Genomic DNA, 20,135 nt, shown 5'->3' on the forward strand with positions numbered 1-20,135 from the left:
AATTCTAGAGTCGTTTGAAGTAATTACAATTCTGAATATTTAACAAGCGTAAGGTTGTATATACTCGGCGATATATTTATTTTAACTAGAAGACACTTATTCACGAGAAGCTTATATAATTTTGCAAGAAGGACTTACAACGAGCACGACTATCGTCCACTGTGTTTGATATTGTTCTTTATACAAAGACAAATTTAAGAGAAAATTATGATATTATTGTCGGAGTATAAATAATGATATTGCACAAAATATACTTGAAAAAGGTAGTGTGAAAAAATAATATTACACAAAGTATACTTAAAGAAAGCAGTGTGAAAAAATAATATTATACAAAATATACTTGAAAAAGGTACTGTGCAAAAATAATATTGCACAAAATGTACTTAAAGAAAGTACTGTGAGAAAATAATATTACACAAAATATACTTGAAGAAGGTACTATGAAAGAATAATATTACACAAAATATACTCAAAAAAGATACTGTGAAAAATAATATTACACAAAATATACTTGAAAAAGGTACTGTGAAAAAATAATCTTACACAAAATATACTTAAAGAAAGTACTGTGAAGAAATAATATTACACAAAATATACTTAAAGAAAGTACTGTGAAAAAATAATATTATACAAAATATACTTAAAAAAGATACTATGAAAAATAATATTACACGAAATACACTTAAAAAAGGTACAGTGACGACGAAAGCAGATAAAACATGGACAGTACAAAATGTATAGAAAATAACAATGTCTATGTAATGTAATTTGGACACGTGTACAGATTACATGGAAACGGTGACGAGAGCCAAATACGTTAATTAATTAACTGGATAGACGGCTTGGCGATACATGTCACAGAGATTTGCGAGCACAATTCGGTAAGGAAAGCGCAAAAGGGCATCCTTCTGTTACGGGAGAGTCGTTTCGCGATTTCCCAGGTCGAAGGTAGAAAACGGTTCCAGGGTTAAGGTCCTTCCTTCGCTATCCCCCTACAACACCCCCCCACCCCCCCTCGACCAGCTCATTTATTCAAGTGGAGCACACTTTCGAACCACGTCGACGACAGACCGGGTTGGGAGATTCCGTTCTTTGACTTCTGGGAGAAAATCTCATTGTGTCCCCGTGAGACGACGGCCATAAATAAAATTCAAAGCAGCGAGACGTTGTAGCGTCTTTCTGTCTGTTCTGCCAGCGGTGCCGGGAAGGAACCGGGATGAAAACAAAACAACCCTTGCAGGGAACGAAGGAGGCTTCCCCGCTGGAAGCCTCGGTCAATTATCCGAGACGCAATTATCTTCCTCGTTAATTTATTCGTAACTCGGTTTTGTCGAAAATTTACATTCCTCGTATTCGATTTCTTCGTTCGATGAGAGAGAGAGAAATTTAATGTAAAAGAGACTTGACGAGGGACTGGGTTACTCGACAGGAGAGAGACGCAATTGTCTATGTAGTTTATTTACTTGTAAATTATTTATAGGCTTCTAATTACTTGTGGTTCGGTTTTGGTGGAAATTTTAATTTTGTCGAATTCGATTTCTTCGTTTGATGAGAGAGAGAGAGAAATTTAATGAAAAAGGGACTGGGTTACTCGACAGGAGAGAGACGCAACTATTTTTCCATATAATTTACTTGTAAATTATTTATAGGCTTCTAATTACTTATGGTTCAGTTTTGGTGGAAATTTTAATTTTGTCGAATTTAATTTCTTCGTTTGATGGGAAAGAGAGAAATTTAATGTAAAAGGGACTTAACGAGGAACTGGGTTACTCGACAGGAGAGAGACGCAACTATCTAATTTATTTTTAAATTACTTATGGTCTTCTAATTATTTGTAGTTCAGTTTTGGTGGAAATTTTAATTTTGTCGAATTCGATTTCTTCGTTTGATGGGAGAGAGAGAGAAATTTAATGAAAAAGGGACTTAACGAGGGACTGGGTTACTCGACAGGAGAAAGACGCAACTATCTATTCATTTAATTTATTTGTAAATTACTTATGGTCTTCTAATTACTTGTGGTTCAGTTTTGGTGGAAATTTTAATTTTGTCGAATTTAATTTCTTCGTTTGATGGGAAAGAGAGAAATTTAATGTAAAAAGGACTTAACGAGAGAGTGGGTTACTCAACAGGAGAAAGACACAACTATCTATCCATTTAATTTATTTGTAAATTACTTATGGTCTTCCAATTACTTGTAATTCAGTTTTGGTAAAAATTATAATTTTCTCGAATTCGTTTTCTTCGTCTAATGGGGGAGAGAGAGAGAGAGAGAGAGAGAGAGAGAGAGAGAGAGAGAGAGAAACTTGGCGAAAAAGATACTTAACAAGGGAGAGATTATTAACCATAATTTACTTATGGTTCACTTCTGGCGAAAATTTCAATTTTTCAAAATGGATTTTGTCGTTCGATAGGGAAGACAGAGAGAAATTTGATAAAAAAGATACTTAACGAAGGGCAGAGTTACTTGACAGAAGAGATATGCAATTATCTACTTGGATAACTTATTCATGGATCGATTTTGGCAAAAATTTCAATTTTGTCGAATTCAATTTCTTTGTTCAATGCGAGAGACAAAAAGAAACTTGACGAAAAATACCAGAATTATTTGATAGATGGGAGATGTAACTTTCTATCCAGCTAAATTATTCATGGTTCACTTTTGACAAAAATTTCAATATTGTCGAATTCAATTTCTTCGTTTAACGAGGGGGAAAGATTTTAAAGAAGAAAGAAAGTGAAAAAGAGAAAGGTTTGATCAAAGAAAGAGAGAGACTTGACACGTGAAAGAGAGAGAGTGTGTTGGCAAGACAATGAGAGAGTTAACTCGATGGAAAAGAGAGAAAGACTTGATGAGAGAGGGAGAGAAAAATACTTGATGAAAAAATAGGGAGACTTGACGAGAAAAAGAGACTTGACAAGAAAGGAAGAGACTTGGCAAGAAAAAGAGAGAGACTTGATCAGAAAAAGGAAGAAACTTGACGAGAAAGAGAAAGAAACTTGACAAGAAAACGAGTGACTTGACAAAGAACAGAAATACCTGATAGAAAAAAGAGAGAAACTTAACGAGAGGAAGAGAGAGAGTTGACAAGTCAACGAAAGAGTTAACTTGATGAAAAAGAAAGAAAGACTTAACGAGAGAAAGAGAGAAACTTGACAAAAGAGAAAAATAATTGATGAAAAGAATAGAGACTTGACAAGAAAGAAAGACACTTGACAAAAAATAAAGAGACTTGAGAAGAAAAAGAAGGAAACTTGACAAGAAAAATAGAGAAGCTTGACAAGAAAAAGAGAGAAGCTTGACAAGAAAAAGAGAGAAGCTTGACAAGAAAAAGAGAAAGACTTGACAAGAAAAAGACATGACAAAAACAAAGAAATACACGATGCAACCAAACGTAAAAAAGCCAAAAATGTAACGAGACAACGCAAGAGTTAACGAGCGAAAGAAAGAAGCATAACGTGGAAACAGAGAAAAACTAACCGCGAGACAAACTGACCTAACAAAAGAAAGAAAGCGAGATAAAAGAAAAGAAAGAAAATAACCGATGAGAAAAGATGTTAACGAAAATGAGACTCGACGAGAGAATACCATACATGTAATTATACCCCAATCCCCTTTACTCACTCTTGTGACGATTGGAGAAGAATCGTAATTTTTCCAATGAAATTTCCCCGTTCTACGTGAAAAAGAAACTCGAGTCGAGGCCGTGTACACAAAGGAGGAACGTAAACCGGCGCGCGAAATTCGTCGTGAATTTTCGAGAGACGTCGAGTTTCGAGAATTCGCGCGAAATGGTTCCGGCAGGAACAGTTCTCGCATTCCAGAGTCGATTAAAGCGAACCCTCCTTCTCGCGTCTTTGGCCGTAGAGGGAGAAAAAGACTTTGGCAAAGGTCGAAGGAAGCCAAGTCTTTCGAAATTCCGAGCACAATCACAACAGTAAATAGAAAAGCCGCGTGGCTAAGGGACGAGAGGGGGGTAGGGACGATGCCAAGAGGCACACACGTACCGAGAACGATTCCTCGCCGCTGCGCGGGAAAAAGTCACGACGCAATTAGGGTTACGGGAAATTGGAAAACGGCGGACGCGCGTATCGGAACAAGAACGATCGATCGCTACGCGAACACGGAACGACAGAATTGAACGAGACGCGTCAAGATACGCGATTATCGTTCTACGATTGCGTAACGATCTAACAGTGTCTCTCAAACCGTGAACCGACCCCCGAGGGGTTGACGAGGAGTCGAGGAGAACGAACAAAATTCTATATTTCGTTAAGGTAACTGAAAGGGTTCGCGAAGGGGTTCACCAGTGGAATAAAAATAAAATTATTTATTATGTAAATGAAATACATGGGGAAACTTTCGCGGATGAAAACATGGCCGAGTTAATTCACAAGTTCAATATTCTTCTAAATGATTGATCCAATTGTTTCTATACTTTTGTTAATTTTGTATTTTGCTCGCGAACGTAGAAGTATCTTTTGTGAAATGTAACGTTGCGATGAAGTATTCAAGTAAGGAGGACTTCTTGGTACTGTTTGGTAAAAGGAATTACTTGATTGTTAAATAGTATTAAACGAGTCTCAATTGTTGCGTATTCTTTCATAATTTTGCGTAATTTACAAGACGGTTAAATTACGATACGAGGAACTGTTTAAATCGAATCGATACTTTTGAACACAAGGTTTTTCTAAAATAAAAATTCTAATTTATTTTAAAGGATCCTTCGTCCACGAGGATAAGAGAAGTTTGAGAAACACTGATCCATGGAATCTACTACGATTGTCTTTGAATACCAGTGGCTACACGTGCTCGTTGAATACAAATACAAATACAAAATCGTTGTTACAACTCCCGAACGAAATTAACAATTCCCGTAATTTTTCACCGTTTTGTTAAATTTCATTGTACGTGCTCCGGCAACGAGGTTCACGCGCTCGGGGGATGAAACGAGAACCCGATTATTATACTCCACCACGTGGTCCGCGAGAACTATAACAATCGTATAACCACCTGTCGATTAAATTAACGATTTAACGATATTAATTACGTTGAATCGTGCGGCCGATTTTTGCATTACGTTCGACGATTACACGTGTTTCCACTATCGGCTAGAATTTTCTTACGTTTACGCGAGAGCAACATTTCAGCTGGTATCAGAGGTCAATGTCACGTGACCAAACTTCCTACGGAGCAAAAATTTCCGGTGAAACGCGAACAACGTTTCAAATTTATTTCAGCGTGATCGGGACCAATTACCCACGAACAACTACGGAACAATTTTGATTTCGAAACATCGAAATTCGACGCGAGAAGATTTCCACGATATTTATTTTATCGTTTGTATTCAGATGCGAGAAGGTTTTACCATATTTATTTAATCGTTTATATCCATACATGCGAGAAGATTTCACGGTATTTGTTTATTCGTTTATATCCATACATGTGAGAAGGTTTCACGATATTTATTTAATTCTTTATATCCATACATGTGAGAAGGTTTCACGATATTTATTTAATTCTTTATATCTAGATACGTGAGAAGGTTTCACGATATTTATTTATTCATTTATATCTATATACGCGAGAAAGTTCTATGATATTTATGTAATTGTTTATATCCATATGCGAGAAGGTTCCACGATATTTATTTATTTATTTATATCCAGATACGTGAGAAGGTTCCACGATATTTATTTAATTATTTATATCCATATACGAGAGAAAATTCCACGATATTTATTTAATTGTTTATATCCATATGCGAGAAGGTTCCACGATATTTATTTATTCATTTATATCCAGATACGCGAGAAGTTTTCACGATATTTATTTAATTATTTATATCTAGATACGCGAGAAGGTTTCATGATATTTGTTTAATCGTTTATATCAATACAAGTGAGAAGATTCCACGATATTTATTAATTCATTTATATCCATACACACGAAAATATATTACATCTCCGCAAAATTTATTTATTCATTCACAACCGTCTACCAGAAGAGCGTAAATCAACGCGTACGAAAGGGAAGAGTAAATTGTTCCAAACGGAAGAAATAGAAACGAAAATCCTAGAGAAAACGAACCATTGGGAAAATGATCGATCTCGAGATGAAGAACCATCGTGAAAAGCATGAACCAAACGAACAATTGGAAAAATTAATAAATCTCGAGACGAAAAGAACCATCGTGGAAAGCACCAACGAAACGCAACCAGCCGGGAAAATCGGTTCGCGTAATTCCCGAGTGATCGTTTCACGACATCCCGGACGACATATTGAAATTTCCACGATGTTTGTTTCTCCCCCGACAGTCGTCCCGCGATGTCATTGCCGTATCGAGGCTTTTCGAAACCACGCGAAACTAAACAACGGCCAATTTCGAGAACCGTGCGCGCGCGCGCGCGTGTTCGCACACCTTGTACATACCTCTCTAACAGTCCACGAATTCTCTCTGGAAAGGGACCTCGCGAAGGAACACGGGAAACCGTGACGTGTCGTGACACGGGAGCGAGCCGCGACGTTGTTTTAACCGCGTGACAAACGAGCGACGCGAAAAAAACCATATCGATAGGGAAGCGGGTCGAAAAAAAAAGAAAAAGAAAAAAAGAAGAAGAAAAAAATTGCCTCGAACCGTTTCGAACACCTCGTCGTTCGACGATCGTCGTTTCGTTCGATCGCGAAGAGAAGAAGAAGAAAAGAAAAAAAAAAAGAAAGAAAAAATCGTCCCGCGGCGACCACGTGTCACGACCACCCGATTCCACCGATAAGAAATCCAACGATACCGCCACCGAAACAATTACGAATTTGCCGTGGCGCGTGATCACCGATACGCGGCTCGTGCGTGTTACTAACCGTGGATACGCAATTCTATCGGTGTAAACTCTCGTGTCACGAACATCACTCGAGGGACGATCTGTGTAACTCCGTAGTGTCTGGACGAACCTCGTACAAATGTCCAATAGACTCCAACAGCGTGGTCGGACGCGTGCCGGTTCCTCGCACTGTTTCTTCTCACACCGATCGGCCGCGTATCCGTGATATCGAGTGGTACAGTGTTGCACAAGCTTCGAACGAACGAACGAACGTGGAAACAACGCGTATCCCTCGTGACGCGCCCGGACTCGAGTACCGTGTGAATGCCCGAGGTCGACTGACGACGTCCTAAGTCCCAAAGTGGAATACCGGCTTATTTGTGGATCGTGCCGAGGGGGCAGCTACCCTCTCCATACGGTCTCGCCCGCCTGTCCAATCGGAGCGGCCCTTCCACGGATTCATAGACGTTTTTGAATATAACCCCACCCCCCTCCCGTACGGTTCGCGCGTAGCGCTGCGATACCTCCTGCGGATTCTAATACGGTTCTGCGGACTTTTTGCGGAATACCCTCGCGCGTACCCCCACCACGCGACCGTGACTCGGCGACCAGGTTTCGGCGGGGAACTTGGAGCTTCACCCCTTGCGCTTCCAACCCTTTCCTCGCGGGGATGGTTTTTATAACCCCCACTCCGTGACCAGCGTTCGTAGCCGGTTGCTCGTCGCGCGCTCGTGCGTACGTCGCGAGTCTTTCGCTTCGAAATTGGAACGTTTAGGGAATTGTTGGGAGTGGAAGTATTGGGAATTTTTTTGAGGGTGGGGTGTTTCGCGTAGAGGGAAATCGATGTTGGAGTTAATAGATTCTTTAGTTTTTATAGTTTTTGTTTCAGAGGGTAATTTCGCGTAGAGGGAAATCGATGTTTGAGTTAATAGATTCTTTAGTTTTTATAGTTTTTGTTTCAGAGGGTAATTTCGCGTAGAGGGAAATCGATGTTTGAGTTAATATATTATTTACTTTTTACAGTTTTTGTTTCAGAGGGTATTTTCACGTGGAGGGAAATCGATGTTTGGAGTGATACACTTTTTTTCTTTGATGTAGGGTTTTGAGGGGGAGATTTTGAGTATTTATAATGTAGCTTGTGAAGTTTATGTTTGTAAGTTTATATGTGTAAGATTCGGAAGTTTTAATTGTTAAATACTATGGGTAGTATGATAAGTAGACGCAATTGTGAAATTGAGTCGGTAATTTTTAATAATCTACATAGAATGTCACTTTGAAAACGTGTGAAGACCAATAGGATTTGAAAATTTTTTTAATTAAGTTTAAGAGGTATTTTCGCATAGAGGGAAATCGATGTTTGAGTCAATAGACTTTTTTTCTTTGATGTAGATTTTTGAAGGGGAGGTTCTAAGGTATTAATAACGAAGCTTGTAAAGTTTATATGTGTAAATTTACATATGTAAAGTACGGAAGTTTTAATTACTAATTATGGGTAGTATGATAAATATAGGTAATTGTAAATTTGAGTAATTTTTAACAATCTACGTCGAATGCCAATTCGAAAATTAAAAGAAGTTTGGAGAACAATAGGACACAAAGGTTCGTATAATTAATTTCACGGGGTTATTTTCGCGTGAAGGGAAATCGATGTTTGAGTTAATACACTTTTTACTTTGATGTAGGATTTTGAATAGAAGGTTCTGAGGCATTAATACCGATGTAAAGTTTACGTAAGATACAAAAGTTTAAATTATTAAATATGGATAGTACGATAAGTATGGGTAATTGTAAAATTGAATCGGTAATTTTTAATAATCTACGTCAAATGTCAACTCGAAAATGAAAAATTAGGAGAACAATAGAACACAAAGGTTCCTATAACTAATTTCAAGGCGATATTTTAATACAAAGTGTTCGAAAAATCGATGTTCACCTTCTTATACTCTTTTTCTAAATCTAATCATTTGGATACGTTGATTTGAGTCATTAATACCGAAGTTTGTATAATTTTTGTACCATACATAAGTTCGAATTACTCGCGACTGCTTCTGAATAAATATAAAATAAAATATTAGGTTGTTTGGAAAGTCATTTCATTTTTTTTTTTGGTGAAAATGAAACACAATTTTTTTAAAGTGTATAAATATTCTATTAAATTATATATTCTCCATTTTGGAAAACGAAATGACTTTCCGAACAACCGAATAAAATACAGATTAAGATAAATGATGACGATAATCGATAAATATGAATAATTGTAAAAATGGAATCGGTAATTTTTAACAATCTACGTCGAACATTTCGTGGAGGTGAAAATCTTTCATCAACCACTATTATGGTCTCTTTTATGCGTGACATGGACACAGATTCACTCTCGATAAATATGGATAATTGTAAAAATTGAATTGATAATTTTTAACAATCTACGTCGCACATTTCATGGAGGTGAAAATCTTTCATCAACTACTAATATGGTCTCTGTTATCCATGACATGGACGTAGATACACTCTCGATAAATATGGATAATTGTAATAATTAAATCCGTAATTTTTAACAATCTATGTGGAACGTCTCGTTGAGAAGTTGAAAGTCTCTCATCAACCACCGGTATGGTCTCTTTTATGTGTGACATGGACATAGATACACTCTCGATAAATATGGATAATTGTAAAAATTGAATCGGTAATTTTTAATAATCTACATAGAACGTCTCGTTGAGAAGTTGAAAGTCTTTTATCAACCACTAATATGGTCTCTTTTATTCGTAACATGGACGTAGATACACTCTCGATAAATATGTATAATTGTAAAAATCGAATCAGTAATTTTCAACAATCTACATGAAACATCTCATTGAGAAGTTGAAAGTCATATGGTCCCTTTTATGCATAACATGAACGTAGATACACTCTCGATAAATATGTATAATTGTAAAAATCAAATCAGTAATTTTCAACAATCTACATGAAACGTCTCATTGAGAAGTTGAAAGTCATATGGTCCCTTTTATGCATAACATGAACGTAGATACACTCTCGATAAATATGTATAATTGTAAAAATCAAATCAGTAATTTTCAACAATCTACATGAAACGTCTCATTGAGAAGTTGAAAGTCATATGGTCCCTTTTATGCATAACATGAACGTAGATACACTCTCGATAAATATGTATAATTATAAAAATCAAATCAGTAATTTTCAACAATCTACATGAAACATCTCATTGAGAAGTTGAAAGTCATATGGTCCCTTTTATCCGTGACATAAACGTAGATACACTCTCGACGAGTAAAGGATTAAGAAACTCGTCTATTACGAAGCCTCGAATTTTCGTTTTTCCATCCTGGTCGCCACCGAATCGGTCCCGTTTCGCTCCGAAACAGGGAGTTTAAAAATACGGGAAGACCCTCTAATTAGCGTCGGCGATTTCTGTCTCCGGTTGAAGAGACAACGAAAACCTCGTCGATACGCGTGCGCACCCCTTTTCCCACTTCCGTCTTTCCAACACGGCCTGCTTTCTATCCATTCGGACGGATCGCACCCTTTCTCGAACCGCGGAAAAACATCCAACGAAACACCATTAGTCCGGCAAGAAAATTGACGAGAAATAGATGAAAAAGTCCCGAGGTTTCCCCGTTCGTCGGATTTACTTTCCAAGTATTTCACGGGAACAAAAACGATAAAGGAGAGGGAGGAACGAACGAGAAAGTACGTAGAAAATCGTAAACTTGGCGACGTTCGCCAAAATTTTACGAGAAACATGCAAAGCGTGTTGTGAAAGGGTTCTCGAGGCGAACGTCTCGACGAACAGGTACGCAGGGAACACTGTAAATTGTCCTTCAACCCTTTCCCCGTTCAGGGACGGGGGGAAGGAGGAAAAAATCTCGAAACCGTGAAAACTTCATCAAAAAACCCCCACCCCCTTCAACCCTTTCCCTCTAATCTCCTTTTCCAACGAACGGAACCACTCTACGCGTTCCACCGTGTTTACGACGCTTTTACAGTTAAACTCCTCGGGCCGTGAGCGCGACAGAGAGGAAAAAGAAGGGCAAAAGACCACGGACGAGAAATTCGAGGATTTCTAACTGTTCCTTCGTTTCTTGTCACTGTGGAAAGACACGCTAATCTAACCCTTCGTTGACCTTACTTCTCGCTGATATTGACAAAAAAAAAAAACAAATCACTCGCCGTTTTCGACTCGAAGGTGGCTGTTTTGTACACGTTGTGCTTTATTTGTGAATAAACTCGACTTGTGTTGAAATCTTATCGTTGGTTCGATTGTGAATAGATTATAAAAGTAGATATTATACAACCGAATACTAGCCGAGTGATCGTTGAATTTTTTTACGGTTAAACGATGTTGAGTAGGACTTCGGGATTGGTTGGCGAAATTTTGGGCTCGAATATTCGAATGGTTACGGTGAAATAGCCAAGAATTTTATTCGAGTACTCGATTATTTGAATATAATTTAAATAGTTGATTATTGCAATACTATTGGAGCACTTTGTCAATTGAGTACTATTCGAGTGGTTTACTAGCTGAATAGTATTTGAGTACTCCGCTATTTAAATCTATTCGAATAGTTGACTATTTAGATACTATTCGAATACTATTCGAATACTCCGGTATTTAAATGCTATTGGAATATTTAACTATTTAAATCCTATTCGACTACTATACGAATACTCCGCTATTTAAATCCTATTGGCATATTTAACTATTTAAATCCTATTCGAATACTATTCGAATACTCCGTTATTTAAATCCTATTAGAATACTTAACTATTCAAATCCTATTCCAATACTATTCAAATACTCCACTGTTTAAATCCTATTAAAATACTTAACTATTTAAATTCTATTCAAATACTATTCGAATACTCCGTTATTTAAATTCTATTGGAATTCTTAACTATTTAAATCCTATTCGAATACTCCGCTATTTAAATCCTATTAGAATACTTAACTATTCAAATCCTATTCCAATACTATTCAAATACTCCACTGTTTAAATCCTATTGGAATACTTAACTATTTAAATCCTATTCGAATACTTAACTATTTAAATCCTATTCAAATACTATTCGAATACTCCACTATTTAAATCCTATTGGAATACTTAACTATTTAAATCCTATCCGAATACTATTCGAGTACTTAACTATTTAAATCCTACTCGAATACTTGACTCTGTAAATACCATTTGAATGCTATTCGAATACTTTCTTGAAACAATTGTCGCATAAAGATCCCTACTCTTGCAAACTTTCGAATAACATTAATCATATTAGAAACACTATAAAAGCACACAAATCGTTGACGAGTTAATTCCTACTGCGTCATTAACGCGTTCAAGGACTAAACGTCTCTCGATGATATTTCAAGTGCAAATTCCTCGACTTTTGGCAACAATAAAGCGTACTCGTTCTTACAGTTTCTCAAGCTGTTTACTATTGTCCAGGAATTAGACGTAAAACGCAATAAATAATTGCTCGCCCGATATATTTGTTCTTTGAGGGAAAAGTCGTCGGATCTGACGCTTTTACACCCCCTTCCCGTGTACCCCTTTGCGAAGGGACTCATTGTTCTTCCGTTTCGTTTGTCCGCATACCGTTTTCTCGAGTTCGCGTCATAAATATGAACGCGCGTAAACATTCACCGAACGAACCAATCGACGTGACAGTTCATCGTGGCAATAAATAACGCGATTAGCCCCTAACCACGTTCTACATTTCTAACCAGGCCGGTACGATCCCTCGAGCATAAACACCTAGCGTACCTAGACCAAAGCCACGGACGCTCCACATTTAGCCAAAACCGAGAACCTCGCCGCCATTGTTCCCATAATCCTTTCTTTGACTCTCGATCGCGTGTACACAATCGTTCAATTTGCAGAAGGAAAAAAAGGAAAATGCTCTTCCAACTCGACGACGAATCGAACAGAGACACACCAATCTTAATTTTATACAAAATATTTACTTTTATGTACACGCAAAATATTTATTGCGGTAAATTCGAGAGGTAAGTATAAATCAAGACGAAGAATATAATTTATGAACAAAAAGTAACATCTTTTTTTCCAAGATCATTTTTGTACTGGAATTTAAAAAATTGACATTTTTTCAAATGGTATTCTGTATTTTCTCAGTATTTCGGTACAGTTGATGAAAATAAACTCAACGATCTTACGAATCGTACTTTTTAGTTTAATTATTCATACGTGTATATAAATAAAAAATTGAAGATAAGTTCGTGATTCTCTTATCGTCGACTTTATATTTTAAATAAGTATCTATTCTATATACACACACACACATACATATATATATATATATATATATATATATATATATATATATATATATATATATATATATATACGTTATGTGCACAAGAGTGCAACACGGATCGCTCTTGCAAATGCAACGGAACATTGCACGAGAACATTTCGCGCCGCGATTAGGGTTCAGCTAGATATTAGGGCTGTTTCAGGACACTCGAACCAGCGCGTGTGAGGAGACAAAAGATCGCAGGTCTGTCTGCAACCGTTCCAGGAAGGTGCGATTATTTTTATTGTGCCACCTTCTGCACAGTCGAAGGTGCACGTAATTGGATTTTGCTATTCGGGCAATGAAAAAAAACCGCAACTGTTTACGAGACACCAATAAGCGAAACGGTACAGTCAATTTGAGAAGAATTCCAGCGTGCCCGATCTTGTGGACGAAATCCAATTACACTTTGCAACGGAATTGAAGGATCGATCATTTCGTGCACGAAAAATCGTCGATATTCGAACCGTTGTAATTTTGTGAAAAAAAATCGTAGAGAAGTAAACCTAGGCTCGTTTTAAAGAAGAAAGTCTATACTTTCTTCTATGTGGATTGAAAATTTCTGAAATACGCTTTTATACTCGAAGGAGACAGGAGATTGAAGATGGTCTTTCTCTCAAAATTTTCCGAATTCAAACGGCTCCATGGAGTCTGGTAAATTTTTTTTGGAATTCGTTTTAGAATACATTTGAAGGTGGAAGTCTTCCCTTTACAACGAGCTATGAAACATTGATGTATGATTTTTTCCCGCCGATTTATCGCACTTTGAACGAAAAGTGTACCGCTGGTATTGGAATAACCAAGGAGAGATGCACTTTTTTGTATGTTTATCGTGTTTTCGTTTAATGTATGATAAATCAGCGACAAAAAATCGTACGCTAACTTTTTATAGCTCGTTGTAAAGGGGAGATTTCTGCCTTTAAATTCATTATAAAATTAATTGCAAAAAAAATTTACCAAGCTTCGTGGAGTCGTTTGAATTCGGAAAAATTTCGGAGAAAAGGATCATTTTCATTTTTCCGCACCCTCCGAGTGTCAAACCATATTTCAGAAAATTCAATGCACGAATAAGAAAGTAGAGACTTTCCCCTTTAAAACGAGCCCAGACACACCGCTGTACGTCTTTTTTTCACAAAGTTACAGTAGTTCAAAGATCGACGATTACTCGGCCCGAAATTAACGATCTACGATTATCGTTTCTATACTAACCCCGTTTTCTACGAATCCGGGTAACGCAACGAGTGAATTACTTTTCCATTTTATCGCGACGCTCGTCGAACGTTGAAAATGTTCGCTCGATGGTTGAAAAAGCAATCGTTACGGTTGCAATGACGCGACATTGTTAACGCAAAATGATGGTAATTACCCCGGGTTCAAGATAAAGTTCGTCAGCTGCTCCGTAATCGGAAAAAGTGTTCGGTTCGCGACTTGAAGAACCCCGTTACTTCGGGAACTCCCTCAAAGGACGTCAAAGTGACTCTGATTCGTCACATTTTACTCGCACGAGTTCGCAGTATACCGGGTCACCGTTTTCGAAAATTTACGAGCCGAAAGTCTGGTTTTTATTGTCGGGCTCTCGCCTCTCGCAGAGGTTGTACTGTTACTCAACGGTAACAGGGTTAAACGAAGAGAAACTTTCTCTCCCGCACCACCCTGTCTTTCTTTTCCCCGTTTTCCAGTCGACGATCTCTTCGGTCATGGTGTCCTGGTACCCTTAAACGAGGGAGTACCGCTAATTTCATGGCCTTAATCCTTTGGGACACGTTACGATCGTTCCTTGGGACACAAAGTGGGACAGAAATGTCAACGAAATTACGTATCGCCCTTTCTAACATCGAGAGAAGTTTTTCGATGCTGTACCCCCACCATCTTCTAAAATTTTATTCTCGGTTTCTCTTTTGTTGTTGTTGTTGTTATTTTACGCAAATCAGGAAAGTGTTTCCACGAAATTTTTGTACATTTTTTGCTCACCACGTGATACTTAATAATGTTGAATGTTAGTAATTTTGGAAACATAATTGAGAAATTAATCACTTGAAAAATTTTATCCCCACTTTCTCTAATTCTATTACTTCTTCGTACTTAATAGAGAAGAATAAGAAACTTTTAAAACATATTTGGGAAATCAATCATTTGAAAAATTTCATCCCCACTTTCTCTAATTCTAACACTTGTACTTAACAAAGAAGTATAAGGAACTTTCGAAACATAATTTAAAAATTTTATCCCCACTTTCTCTAATTCTACTACTTCTTCGTACTTAATAGACGAGAATAAGGAACTTTCGAAATATAAATAGGAAAACAATCTCTTGGAAGATTTTTCCATTGTATAATATCTTTCAGTGTCTTGTAACCTAAAGAGTATTTACTGTAGGCACGCGAAGAGTTGTCCACTGTCCTACAAATTAAGAAATCACAAAGGAAAGGGGAATCTTGTCCACTTGCGTCACTCGTGACGTAACCGTTACGCGGATACATTGTCACTTGTGCAAAGCGAGATGCAACGATAGAATTCGCATCTCGGTCACGTTTCACGTCTCACTTTATAGTATATCATCAAAATCGAGGTGGATTTCATATCTATCGACTCGATTGAAAAATATTTTATACATTGTATCCAAAAACAAACCAATTTGTTCGAAAGCCATTATAATTTCTTCTGTCTTATATTTTCGAACCAATCGAAGTATCTCCAAATTTCTTAATCGATATTTCTGTTTCAGTGCCACGTTGTAACCGATAAAAATACAAATTTAACTATAAACGAGATTATCTCGAAACCTTTGACAAATATATTAAAGTTCTTATCGACTCGATCTGTATATGAATCTTCCTTTCGTGTATTATTATATTTGGGGCGCTTAAATTTGAAGTGTCTAGATGTAAAAGGACTATAGTAAGGCATCCTAGCAGGTCCTGTCTTACACGTCGAGACATTGCGTGATCGGCAACGAACCGTATATATACCGATCGGAGCAGGTACAGGAACTTGCGCGAAACGATCAACGGTTAATTTCCCTCTGGTGGCAAGCGTGGGTAGCGCTGCCACATAACCTCCTTTCCAACGTTTCAACGATAAATACGTAACGCTACATTTGGTTTAAGTTATACACTGCGACAAATCGAGAGAAATTATCTTCAATCTTAGAATTGATTTTCTAACCTCGAATATCAAAATATTGGCTTGTCATTTCGTTTCTTTTGGTGAAAATGAAACACGATTTTTTTAGAGTGTATAAACATTTTATTGAATTATATATTCTCCATTTTGGAAAACGAAATGACTTTTCGAACAACCCAATAAATATATTATAACATGCAAGAATTAAAAGGAAAGAACTCGGTCGTAGAATTAGTATCCTTAACACCCTAAAATAGGACATTCACTGTAATTTTCGATACAGTGCTCTGCACGTGACTGGTATTTCCGATTTTTCTAAGCAGACATGCTGGTCATCAGTGATGTTTTTTTTAATTTCATTGTTTTTTTTAATGTACTGGTGTAGTCGAGTACTGTTGGGATGAAGCTGCAGTCGCAGCTGTGGTCAAAATGAATACAGTTAATTTTGCAAGAGAATTCACACGAAGCTGAGATTTAGTCGCTGGACGAGGTTATTTTTGAACAAGGAAGACCATCGAGAGAAACAATTAATCAAAGAACAATTGTTATAAGTGCCGCAACACAAGATGGTGCTTCTCCTTCGAATAATACTTGTGTATTGATTTATAAAGGAATCCTAGCAAGCTCTGTCTTACACGCAAGAACATTGGGTGATCGGTAAGGGACCGTATATATAACGATCGAAGCAGTTACGAGAACTTGCGAGAAACGGTTGACAGTTAATTTCCCTCTAGTGGCAAGCGTGAGTAGCACCACCTCAACTATTTCACTAATTTTCTATTTTACTTCATCTTGCACTCTTATTTTCTTTTTTTCACTCTTCATCTTTTTTAATAGATTTCGGATTTTTTTTTAATATAATCCTGCTTTCGTGTACTACTATTTCACTAATTTTCTATTTTACTTCATCTTGCACTCTTATTTTCTTTTTTCTCAATATTCATCTTTTTTAATAGATTTTTTGTAATAGATATTTTTTCTAACACAATATTAAATTACGTTTGGTGAATTTCTCGGGCAGGTCTCCGCGAGAGATTCGTACCACCAATGGAAACCATAATTCGAGCGCGTAGACAGTGGCCATTGTCTCGAAGGAACGACCAAGGGTGGACACCCTCGTTGTCCGACCCTTTCGTTTCCTTCCTCGGGTTTTCTCTGTTTCATTGGTTCCCTTCCTCGACCGCGCCTTGTTTTCGCATTTTCGGTCGGTCTTATAAAATCCTGCCCCCACGGGAATTCTCGGTATCAGATAATGAGTTATTGTATAATTGCAAACTGGATTTATGACACCGGCACGGATCGCCTACCTGGGACACCAGGTGATTTTCCAAGGAAAAAATCGAGCGCGTCCGCACAGCCGCCACGTAGCGCGGAATTAATCCCTTCGAAGGTAACGTCGAACGGATTTGCGGTGGACTTTTTCCTCGACCTCGTTAAGATGCCCTTTTTCCGTGGGCAAACTCCTCGTCGAGCACTTAACGAACTTTTAATCGCTCCGACAACGCGTAACCGCGTTCCTCGAGAACGCGCATTCCTGGAACTCGCTCCGAATTATTTATTTCCATTTTTATTTTTCTATCTTCCTTCACCGTGACGTGGAACAATAGAAAAAGGAAAATTAACACAAGATTTGTGTACAGAGGGTGGAACGTTATTATTTTTCTATTTTTTCCACCGTGCTGTGAAGCAACAAAGAAAGAAAATTAACATAAAATTTGTATATGAAAGGTGGAACATTTTTATTTTTCTATTTTTTTTTACTAGGACGTGGAACAACAGAGAAAGCAAAATTAACACAAATTTTGTATATAAAAGGTGGAACATTTTTATTTTTCTACTTTTTTCATCGGGACATGAAATAACAGAGAAAGAAAATTAGCAAAAAATTTGTATATAGAAGATGGAACATTTAAGCGGGAATTGTTAAATATTTCTGTTACTTATAGTTCTATGAAAAAACTCTTGAGGACAAAATTGTACAATTTCAAGTACTAGATGTAAAGCTAGTATTATTATTTTCCTAAGATTATTTTTCTAAGAAAATTTAAGATCACCTTACATTTTTTTTTTATATATAGTTGTATAAATAATTTCTATATATTTTTTTCCGGTGTTCATTAGCTACGTACGTAAGGGAAACAATCTAGATATTATTGTACCTATGAGAATAAAAATTATTTCAATTGTTTCGAAGAGGAGAAAGCTATTTCTCGGCAATACCCGTTTTCAAGTGACTACTTTGCCCCGCATTCGAGTAACAAAATCGTTTCTTTCGTTTTCATCTAATAGAAATTATTTAGATATTCTTCTATGGTGAATGAATCTTCAAAAAGTTCTATAAAGTTACAAACTCGTTATATATTTGATTGTGCATTTGTTACTAACAAAATCGTGCCTTCCGCTCTTCGTTTTCATCTAATAGAAATTATTTAGATATTATTCTATGGTGAATGAATGTTCAAAAAGTTCTATAAAGTTACAAACTTATATATTTGATTATTCATTTGTTATGTGTGTTACATTAATAATTAGAGCTTTGTATATTATTGAATAAAAAAGTGTTCTTACTCAGTATACTAAATAAAAAGTGTTCTAATTTAGTATACTAAATAAAAAGTATTCTTACTCAGTGTTCTAAATAAAAAGTATTCTTACTCAGTATACTAAATAAAAAGTGTTCTAATTTAGTATACTAAATAAAAAGTTTTCTTACTTAATATACTAAATGAAAAATGTTCTTACTTAATATACTAAATAAAAAGTGTTCTTACTTGGTATATTCTACTTCCATAGATAAAAAATTCTAAATCGAAGACGTTGAACAGACAAATGAAATGTTTCACAACCAACGTTGTTAATGCAAAATACGTGTTGTCGTATTGAAGAGTCGTTGAACGTATGGGTAAATGGACGACAAAAGTGTTTTTGATAGAGAGGCGCGATTGGTGAAAATTGTGACGAAAATACAAGATTCAGGGGCCATCCAGCTTTTCCCGAACGAAGAGGAAAAACGGGGAACGGACGCGTGTGCATTATTGGGAGTTCCTACATTGTTGTTTATCCGCGATGACTGGCAGGGGCGGAGGTTACGAGACACGTGCCCCTCCCCTCTTTCACTCCTTTTTCCCTTCAATTCGACCATTCTGTTCTTTTAGGTTCTCGCCTTCGTTCGACAACTTTCGACAAGGTTTCACGAACACTACGGTATTTAAACATTCAATGGCGAATATCGTCCGAAAGTTCGATCAGATTCGATCAATACTTTGCAGCCACCGAGAACATCGATCGCAGTTATGGTGGACCATGAAGAAAGACTATTACGAGCTAGAGAGAGTAGAATGTTGTCGAAGAAACTTTCTGACTCAAAAATCTCAAGACTAAGTAGTATTTAAAATTATGAACGTTAAGTTACTCCAATTATCCGTTAAAATGAAAAATATAAATTTAATTTTAATTACTCGACACTCTGAGACAAAATTACCAATTACTTTGGTAATTTTATTAATTTTTTCTTTCAATTTTTGAACTATTATCTGGACGTATAACTCCGATAATTATCTTTCTATGTAAACAGAGCAATATTTTGAAATCTTTTCTTTCAATTTTTGAACTATTTCATATTTTCTTCAGATTTACATACGCACGATGAAATTGTTAAATCGCCCCGAGACTTTTAAATGTCAGTGTACTAACGTTACCTCGACTAAATCGGAAAAAATCCGGAGGTATAACTCTGATAATTATCTTTCTATGTAAACACAGTTATATTTTGAAATCTCGAAACCTCTTATCTACGGAAAGTCCCGCTCGAAGTGGGAATCTAATTATCTCCATTAGTTACGAAGACATTTTTTAGTCGTAAG

The sequence above is a fragment of the Ptiloglossa arizonensis genome, chromosome 1, assembly GCF_051014685.1.
Source record: "Ptiloglossa arizonensis isolate GNS036 chromosome 1, iyPtiAriz1_principal, whole genome shotgun sequence".
NCBI lineage: Eukaryota > Metazoa > Arthropoda > Insecta > Hymenoptera > Colletidae > Ptiloglossa > Ptiloglossa arizonensis.